The sequence below is a fragment of the Rhinolophus hipposideros genome (assembly GCF_964194185.1).
Source record: "Rhinolophus hipposideros genome assembly, chromosome: 1".
NCBI lineage: Eukaryota > Metazoa > Chordata > Mammalia > Chiroptera > Rhinolophidae > Rhinolophus > Rhinolophus hipposideros.
In genome coordinates this window covers 105,963,696-105,972,668 of record NC_138047.1, presented here as the reverse complement: position 1 = coordinate 105,972,668, position 8,973 = coordinate 105,963,696, and positions in this window count along the sequence as shown.

Here is an 8,973-nt window from a genome sequence, read left to right as displayed (position 1 = left end):
CTGATGGCCAGAGACCCAGCATTTGCCACCAGCCAACAGAACCATGAGAGAACCCCACACCCAGCAGACCCCCAACCCCTACCCCCTGCAATAAACAGAGCGGAAACAGCCACTGCCTGCTGTGCTGAGCCTGTGGCTGAAGCTAGTAACCTGGCCTCGGTACCCTATTTCAATCCCCAAGAGGGCTCCACCCCTTGTACAGATGGCAGAACTGGATTCTTGTGAACTTGCCCCAGGTCTCCAGCAGCCTGCAAGTAGGCCTTTGACCTCAGGACAGCCTGGCAGGGCCCCGGCTCTGGCAGACACTACTCCTGACCAGCCTGGGGGAGGCAGGTGTCCCAGGAGCTGACCCCTACCACCCGCCTCCGGGCCTGGCCTTAGCAGCCTGCTGGCAAAGGCCCTTTGAACAACAGGACCTGTGCAGTGATACGGCATCTCTGTGGTTCAGGTTTCTGACATGGAACCAAGGGAGCCGCCTTCCTGACACTCTGGTTCCTGCTGCAGCAGGTGAAGAATAGTTAGAACTTGCCCACGTGCCAGCCTGGGTTAATGTCTGGCCTCCTAAGTTCAGGGGTCAGGAGAAACCCTGTGGGCTTCAGGGAGGGAGTGGCTTTGTCCCTGTCTCAGGTGCCAGCGTTTTACAGACCCTACAACAGGCCACAGGCACACAGACGCACTGGGCCGAATCCCACACAGGTTGCTGCAGGGCGGACCATCCTGGACCCTTGTGGGCCTCTCTCCCCATCAGTCTCTGTCAACTGAAGAAGACTGAGGCAAGAAGGACCCGTGGTTGTACCAGATACAGCTGTGAACAGTCACAGTGCGTCCTGGGTTTTGACGTGCTGGTCGTTGAGACTTGGCAGCTTCATTCTGTGTGGGCCCGCCAGGCCCTGAAGGGCACACACAGGCAATGCAAATGTACAACACAGGTAGCCCACCCACCAGCAGCTTACCAAGTTAGGAAATGAAATGGCAAGTCTCAGCTAAGCAGGGAGCCACGGCAGGGTTGGGGGCGGGGGGCATCTCCACTGCCAGGGAGCTGTGGGCAAAAGATGAAATCCACGAGGGACCCCTGAAGGACAGCAGACCAGACCTCATGTGCAGGGGAGAGGGCATTGCAGGTAGGTGAACGGAAGGTGCAAGCTCTCTTCTTGGTAGCTTATGCTGGAGCCACAGATTGGGTGGCGTAAATCAATAGACATGTATTGTCTCACGGTTCTGGAGGCCAGAAGTCCAAGGTCAAGGTGTCAGTCAGCCAGGCCACACTCCCTGTAGAGACTGTCGGGGGGAAAGCTGTTCCTGTCTCTTCCAGCTTCTCGTGGCCCCAGGTGTGACTTGGCTTGTGGTACATCACTGTGATCTGCCTCCGTGGTCCACTGCTTCCTTCTGTGCCTCTTCTAAGGACACGGGTCATTGGGTTTCAAGGCCACTGGGAAAAGGTGCTCCTCAAAATCCTTCATTTAATCACATCTTTGCCAATAAGGCAATAGTCACATGTCCCGGGGATTAGACCTGGACATCTTTTGGGGGGCCACCACGGAACTCTCTACAGGCTCCGGGACTGTAAGGGTGCAGTGATTTGGGGATATCAGGGAGTTCTGAACAGGCAAGGTCTTGGTAAGAAATTAGGTTAAAGAGGCCACAGTCACAGGAATGGGGACAACGAAGCTGTGATGGTGGTTGTGGGACATTTTTTTTTTTTTAAAGATTTTATTGGGGGAAGGGGAACAGGACTTTATTGGGAACCAGTGTGTACTTCCAGGACTTTTATTTTCCAAGTCAAGTTGTTGTCCTTTCAGTCTTAGTTGTGGAGGGCGCAGCTCAGCTCCAGGTCCAGTTGCCGTTTTCTAGTTGCAGGGGGCACAGCCCACCATCCCTTGTGGGAGTCGAACCGGCAACCTTGTGGTTGAGAGGACGTGCTCCAACCAACTGAGCCATCCCAGAGGCAGCTCAGCTCAAGGTGCCGTGTTCAATCTTAGTTGCAGGGGGCGCAGCCCACTGTCCCTTGCGGGACTCGAGGAGTTGAACTGGCAGTCTTGTGGTTGAGAGCCCACTGGCCCATGTGAGAATCGAACCGGCAGCCTTCGGAGTTAGGAGCATGGAGCTCCAACCGCTTGAGCCACTGGGCCGGCCCGACAAACAGATTTAAGGTATTTTTACAGCGTACACACAGTAAAACCAACAGGACTTAGTCTCCCCCTCTGCGCCCCAGTTTTATCCTAGCACCAACAGTCTAACTCCCAAGTGCCTCGCAGGATTTTTGACATGTTTTTGGTTTTTCAAAATGACTTTTAGGCACTCTTTTAGGCACACTTCTAGGGTCACGGATCCCAGGGACAGACACACCACCTCCATCCACCCTCCCCTGGGCAGCCAGCTGCTGTCCCCACCACTCAAGACCCTGCCGTTTCCAAGTCCAAGCATCTCTGTGGCTTCCAGTTGTCCCACTGGTTGAAGTCCAGACTGCCACGGCAGAAGGCAGTGACAGTCTGACTTCCAATCCCGTCTCTCCCACTTCTAGCTGTGTGACTAGACAAGTTGGTTAACTTCTCTGTGCCTCCGTTTCCCCATCTATAAAGTAGACATGATGATAATACTTCCATCGTAGTGTTGAGGATCCAATGAGCTATTATTATATTTTTTACAAAACATGGGCTGCTTTGGCTATGATTATGGCTTTGACCTCTAATTCGGTACCCCTGTGGTCTCTCTTCTTGGTAGCTTATGCTGGAGCCAGGACTAGGTGGTAGATGCCTGTTACGGGTGTAGGATTAGTCCGAGAGTGACTAAGGAAACTCTATCCCCACATCCTCGTGAGCCTCTTGGTAGCTCAGAGAAGTTCAGGCCCAGGCCCAAGCCCCAGAGAGCCAGGCAGAGCCAAGGCGGGCTCTACGCTTGCCAGCAGCCTTCCCCATAAGCAGCCTGACCCCCCAGCACTGGTGAGCACCATGCATGTGGCCAGAGCGGTGGACCAGGCTGTCAGCATGGGGAGGCTGCAGTGACCCAGAAGGTTCTGCCCCATTTCCCACAGCCTGGCCATGTTGACCCAGAGATGCTTCATCCGTGAGTCTTTTTTTTTTTTTTTAAGTTGAGCTATAATTCATGTACCACAAATTTCACCATTTTAAAACGTATATACTTCACTTAGGTTTTTAGTATTCGCAAAGTTGTGCAACCATCACCACTAATTCCAGAACATTTTCATCACCCCAAAAAGCAACCGATACCCATTAATAGGCACTCCCCATCTTCCCCTCTTCCCAAGCTCCTGGCAACTACTATGTTTTGTTTTGTTTTTTGTCTTTGCCAAGACACTATTTTGAAAATGTTTTTAGCTTTATTGAGATATGATTGACATATAACATTGTGTATGTTTATGGTTCACATTGTGGTATCTGACGCACATAAATATTGTGACACGATCACCACAGTAAGGTTGGTTAACACGTCCATTACCTCACATGGTTACTTTAGTTATTGCGTGTGTGTGTGGTGAGAAATTGAAGATCTACCTAATCCACGTCTATGGCGTTACCTATTCTGCACACATCCTCATTTGTGATGGTTTGAAGTTTCTCTGCCCCGCTCCTCAGTTCTCAGAGTCCGCTGATGCAGATTAGGGAGAGACATAGGGCCTCTGGGTATCTACACTCAGGAAGAATCAGCCCCGCCGGGGAGTCCTCCCCACCTCTCCTTGAACCCTGTACTCCAGCCACACCAACCTCCTCATCCCCAAAGCACCTGCATCCAGGCCTTGGCTAATGCCCTTTCCTCTGCCTGGAATGCACCCCCCATCCCTTTGTCCACTTGGCCAACTCCTATTCATCCTTCAAAGCCCAGATCCAGTGTCACCTCCTCCTTGAAGCCTGACCTGGCTTTCGTTATGCTTCTCTACTCCTGAGATCGCATGCACATCCTGGCAGAACAGCTTGGGCTTTCATTTCTCTATCCCCCGTGCCTAGAATAGGCTGGGCACACAGCAGGGACTTGGGAAGATTACGGAACAGGCATCCACTCGTTTTACATTCACAGTAGAGTCACACATTTAAGAGTCAGGTTTGTAGCCAAGTTCAAGTGTGTAGTAAGAAAAGTCATGGTGTGATTCACACTGAAGGCAGGGTTGCCCCTGACACAACAGTGACGTTCTCCTTCCTAGAGTTAACTCTGCTGCAAAAGGCTCCTTTCTGGAAAACTCCAAACCGTATTTAAAAACAATGTAGAGACAAAATCCTAAGGGCAGTTTCTAGTGTTCTTCAGTATTCTATGGACTTCCAGGTCCCCCAGCGCTTGGCACATGTCAGGTACTGAGTAATGGCTAAGAAATGAATGAATTAATGATATTTTTGTTTGTTTGTACCTGTAGACACTGAGTACACAGGATTATAGGGCCCAGGCCATTTGGTGACCTGTTAGCTATTTAAACAGAACACTGCATGTGTTTTGGGAGTTTGGGTTTTTTGGAGGGGTGGGGAGTGTTTGTTGTTGCCTATATAGCCTTTTTTTTTCTTCAATTTTGCCTTTATAGTCTTAATGAACCAACCACTCAGCAATTCCTAATTTTCCTAAAATATTTCTAAGCTCAGTCCTGCTTTGGCTGTAAATCCCTTGACCTTGGTGGGATGGGAGGTGGGGGGGTGAAGAAGGAAGAGATGGACGCCGGCTCCAGTGAGTGGTGTTCTCCAGACCTCAGTTTCCTCATCTACAAATCAAGAGAAGTGATCACAAAGGTTTTCTTTATTTCAGCAACAAAATTTGGGATATAACAAAAGATGATTTTTAAAGTGCTCCCACTTTTAGATTTCAGTTCAGAGCTCTGCAATTTTCCATGATGGGCATGCAAGGAACGTTGTCACTGTTTGGCTGGAAGGAACCTAAAAGGGTATCCAGTGACCTGGGCAGGGAAGGAGGGGTAAGAAGCAGTCTTCCCACTCACTAGAGGCCACTCAGGGTCTGGGGGGCAGTAGGGGGCAGTTGTGCAGTTCTAAGGAGCACATCCAACAGTTACCTTATATTGGCAGGTGGGAGGGGGTCAAATGCAGAAGATAAAGCTCCCGTCTTACCTGGAGAGGATATGCAGATAGAGTGAAAATTTATCTTAGGGTCAAGGGTTTTTCAGAGTTTGGGTAATACTATAGTTCTGCACCCCGATTTTATAGACAGGGAAACTGAGGCCAATAGGGAGTAGGGTGCACTATCACTGGCCATTCAGTGGAGCAGAACTTATCCCTGGGGCTTTCAGCATCCATTTGCCCCCAGCAAGAGCCATGGCAGGCGAGCTCACAGATCAAGCCAGACTCCCTCCCCACACTCAACCTCCCAGGACTCTCACTGCCCTGGGTGCACCAATGGCGTCCTGCCGGGCCCACTCCCACCATCCCACCCTCTCTCTACCTGTATGAGCAGGGCTTATGTCAATGGACCCCTTGCCATGTGGCCAATGGACAGCTACTCCCCTGGCCTCTCAGGCTGGCCCTGTCCCTCGAAGAAGGTCACCACTCCTCTGTGACAGCCTCAGGTCCTCCAGGACACCAACCATCTGTCCCCTCTCTATGCCCTCCAGCTGGTCCAAAAATTGTCACAGCACCCCCCTTCTCACACTGTCAGTTCAAGCCGATTCCTGGGTGTCCTGACAGATAAAACTCTAAGGAGAAGGATTTTTGTTCCTGCCTGGACCCCTCTGGAGCCTCTAGAAAGACACCCGCCTCCGACCCTCCTCCAGGGTGAAGGATTAGATGATGATGATCTTTTTCTTTTTAGCTTCACACAAATTCTAAAACAGAAGGGGCAATATGATTATACCCATTTTATGGGTAAAGGAGCCTTAATATCTGGTTAAAGCGACCCTATTAACAGCTACCATGCGTGTGTGCCGACAAGTGCCGCCTCTGAACCCCCTCCCCCCACCTCCTGGGGTGGGCTCTATAATTGTTCCATCTCTCAGATGAGATGGTACCTGGTCATTAAGACCATGCTCGGAAGATACGTTGGCAGAAGGGAGAAAACCAGACACTTCAAGTACCTAGTCACCATCTAGGTAGACATCCAACCAAAGATGCAGCCCCCTCCCCTGCTCCAAGCCCAGCCCTGCCCCCACACTTATGCCATCTGAGACGGGGCCCAGCGAGGCTTCTGGTTTCCCCTTCTTGCTCCAAGTTGCCCTTCGGCCCCACATGGGGGAGGGGCAATACTCTAAACCTGACTGCTACCCCAGGTCCTGAGTTATGCTGGCTGTGGCTCCCTTTCCTCATCCCAGGGAGTCAGACTAGCCGTGTGACCTTAGGCAAAGCAGGGACCCTCCTGGGTTTCAGTCTCCCCTGCCATAAAATGAGGGATTGGGCTAGAATAACTTAATTCCCCTCCCTCTGAAAACCCCTGTCTCATTTGGTTCACTGTCACTCTAACGGGAATGGCCCAGGATGAATCAGAACCCAGGTTCAAGGGCATGTTGAGGTCAAGAAAGGTATTGCACACCACCTGGGAAACAAATACCCAGGGCCCTATAATGTCATTCAGCAATTCCCCTGCTTCGTTCACAGCTTTCCAATATCGCCCAGCTAAGCACTGGGTTGCCAGCGTGTAGCAGTAACTTGTATTAAATTATTTAGCTGGTAAATGATTATAAAAGCACTTTGCCAAAGTAAAGAGCCACAGAAAGGCCAAATTCTCCTAACAGTAATACCACTGTATGCTTGAATTAATTATTGAATTTTTTAAAAGCCCACAGATGGATGAGTGCAATTCATTCCACGCTCTGTGGAGCCAGGGGCCCTGGGCGAGTGTCTAAAATTCACAGGATCCCCGGAGTGCTGGAGATTACACAGCGCAAGACTGAGCTGCATTGCAGGCAGCTCGGCGATGACCTAACGGGGCTGTTCTGTCTGTAACGTCTCCGCTCGCTCTTGCAGCTGGGCTGGGGTTTTGGTAGAAGCAGGAGTGAAATTAGCACATGGCTGGTCCATGGGCTCTGAGCTGACCTAGGACTTCCAGCCATGGCATGGTTTTTTCCCCAAAGATCCATAATTTACCATCGTTTCTCTATCAGGCAGGCGCCCCTTGGTTCTCTGGTCCACCGGGGGTTGGAGAGTGGGATGGGGGGCGGGGTAGGTTCCTTGTGAGCAGATTTTCCAAAAGATTGAATTTTTACCTCTCAAAGTCTAAGTTTTCTCCTTTTGGACCAGAGTCATTCTAAAATGCAAGGCACGTTGCCCTGCCTCCTAAAACAGAGGGTGTTGAAAAGAATTGGGGGGGGGGGGAATCGGGTCAGCTTTATGCACAGAGCTGGACCAGGGGCAAAGGGCTGGGGGCCGTTGTGCACTGAGCGTCCCCAAGCTCCTGGAATTGTTTAGAGCGCGTCGTGCTTTCCTTGCTATCTCTGTGACCTCCCTCCCAGTCGGGGGGCTGCCGGGGACCATCCTCACCACACACCCCATCACCTCTATGGAGACAGAGCCCCAAAGAGCAGTTTCCAGGCTCTTGGCCTCATATGGAAAGGTGCTGGCTCAGGTAGTAAATGGCCATCAACTGTGATTGCATGGCCATCAGCTGTGGCTAGTTGGCCGTCAGCTGTAACCAGTGAGCCATTGGGCATTGATATAACTGCCGTGGCTACACTAGCAGAAAAATGGGGGCTAGCAAGAAGATGTTGGCTGAGCTAACAAGAGGGGATTGCAGCTAGCATGGTGGAGTGTGGGTTACAGTTTGCAGAGAAGTGGACAGCAGGTTGCAGATAGTGTGGCTCCTGTTTCCTGTGTCTCCAACCCAGCCTCCAGCAAGAATACAGTGGTAGGACTCCCCTATCCATGGCTCCGTGGGTGTTCCTTCTTGGCCTAGCCGTATCCTGCATTCTTATGTGGGGAGCAAGACCAGAGACCCTGCAGGCCGCCCCACGTGACTCCCTGCATGACAAAAGGCGCAGCGAGCAGGATCCCCTACCTATCACCCGCACGACAACCTCTTTCCCATTTGCTGTGAGCAGAAAACCCAAATGGCCAAATGTATTAGAATGACATTTTAAAAACGGGAGTAAGGAGACAATAGTGGATTGAAGGGCATCCCCTAAAAATTCACGTCCACCTGAATCTCAGAATATAACTTTGGAAATAAATATAGTTGAGAATCTTGGGATGAAATCACCCTGGATTTAGGATGAGCCCTAAATCCAATGACTGGTGTCCTTTTAAGACGGAGAGAGGACACGGAGACACAGGAGGGCAGGTGAAAAGCAGAGTGGTGCTGCCACAAGGCAGCCACCAGAAATTAGGAGACAGTCCTGCAAAAGATGCTCCTGGAGAGTCTGCAGACCGACAATCCCTGCCGACACCTTGATTTTTGGACTTCCGGCCTCGAGAACTGGAAGAGAATGCATTTCTGTTGTTTTAAGCCCCCTAGTTAGTGGTCATTTGTTACGACAGCCCCAGGAAACTAACACAGAAATTCTACAGCCCCAAAAGCTTCCCGGTCAGGCTTTTCCACTTTATATCTTAATCTGTTGCATATTTTGACATCACCTGCATTGTTTGTAAAATAGCTCATTAAGAGTTTTCAAAGCAATTCACAAGGGTGAATTTTTCCGATTGAAGCTCAGTAGCACAAAGGTGCCTGGTCCCTGCTTGGCTGCTCCTGCCAGGTGGTCTTGTCAGCTGGTGGTCACAGGCGCTCATAGGGCTCCTTGTCCTGTCGGGACCAGCTGCTTCCTCCCTTCGAGTGGAGAGCTTGCACTCTGCATTCTAGAGTCATGAACGTGCCTTTCAGAGCTGGGATGGAACATAGAGAGCATCAGTCCAGACTGCTTCTCCAAGTGGGGTCCCCGAACCAGCAGCATCTGCCTCACCTGGGAAGTTGGTAGAGGAAGGAATTCTCAGGTCCCTGCCCCGGACCCTGCAGGATCAGACACTCTGCTTTAACCAGCCCTCCAGGTGATTAGCACGCACTCAGGTTTCAGAACCATTGGTTCCAGGTTTGCAAACCGGAATT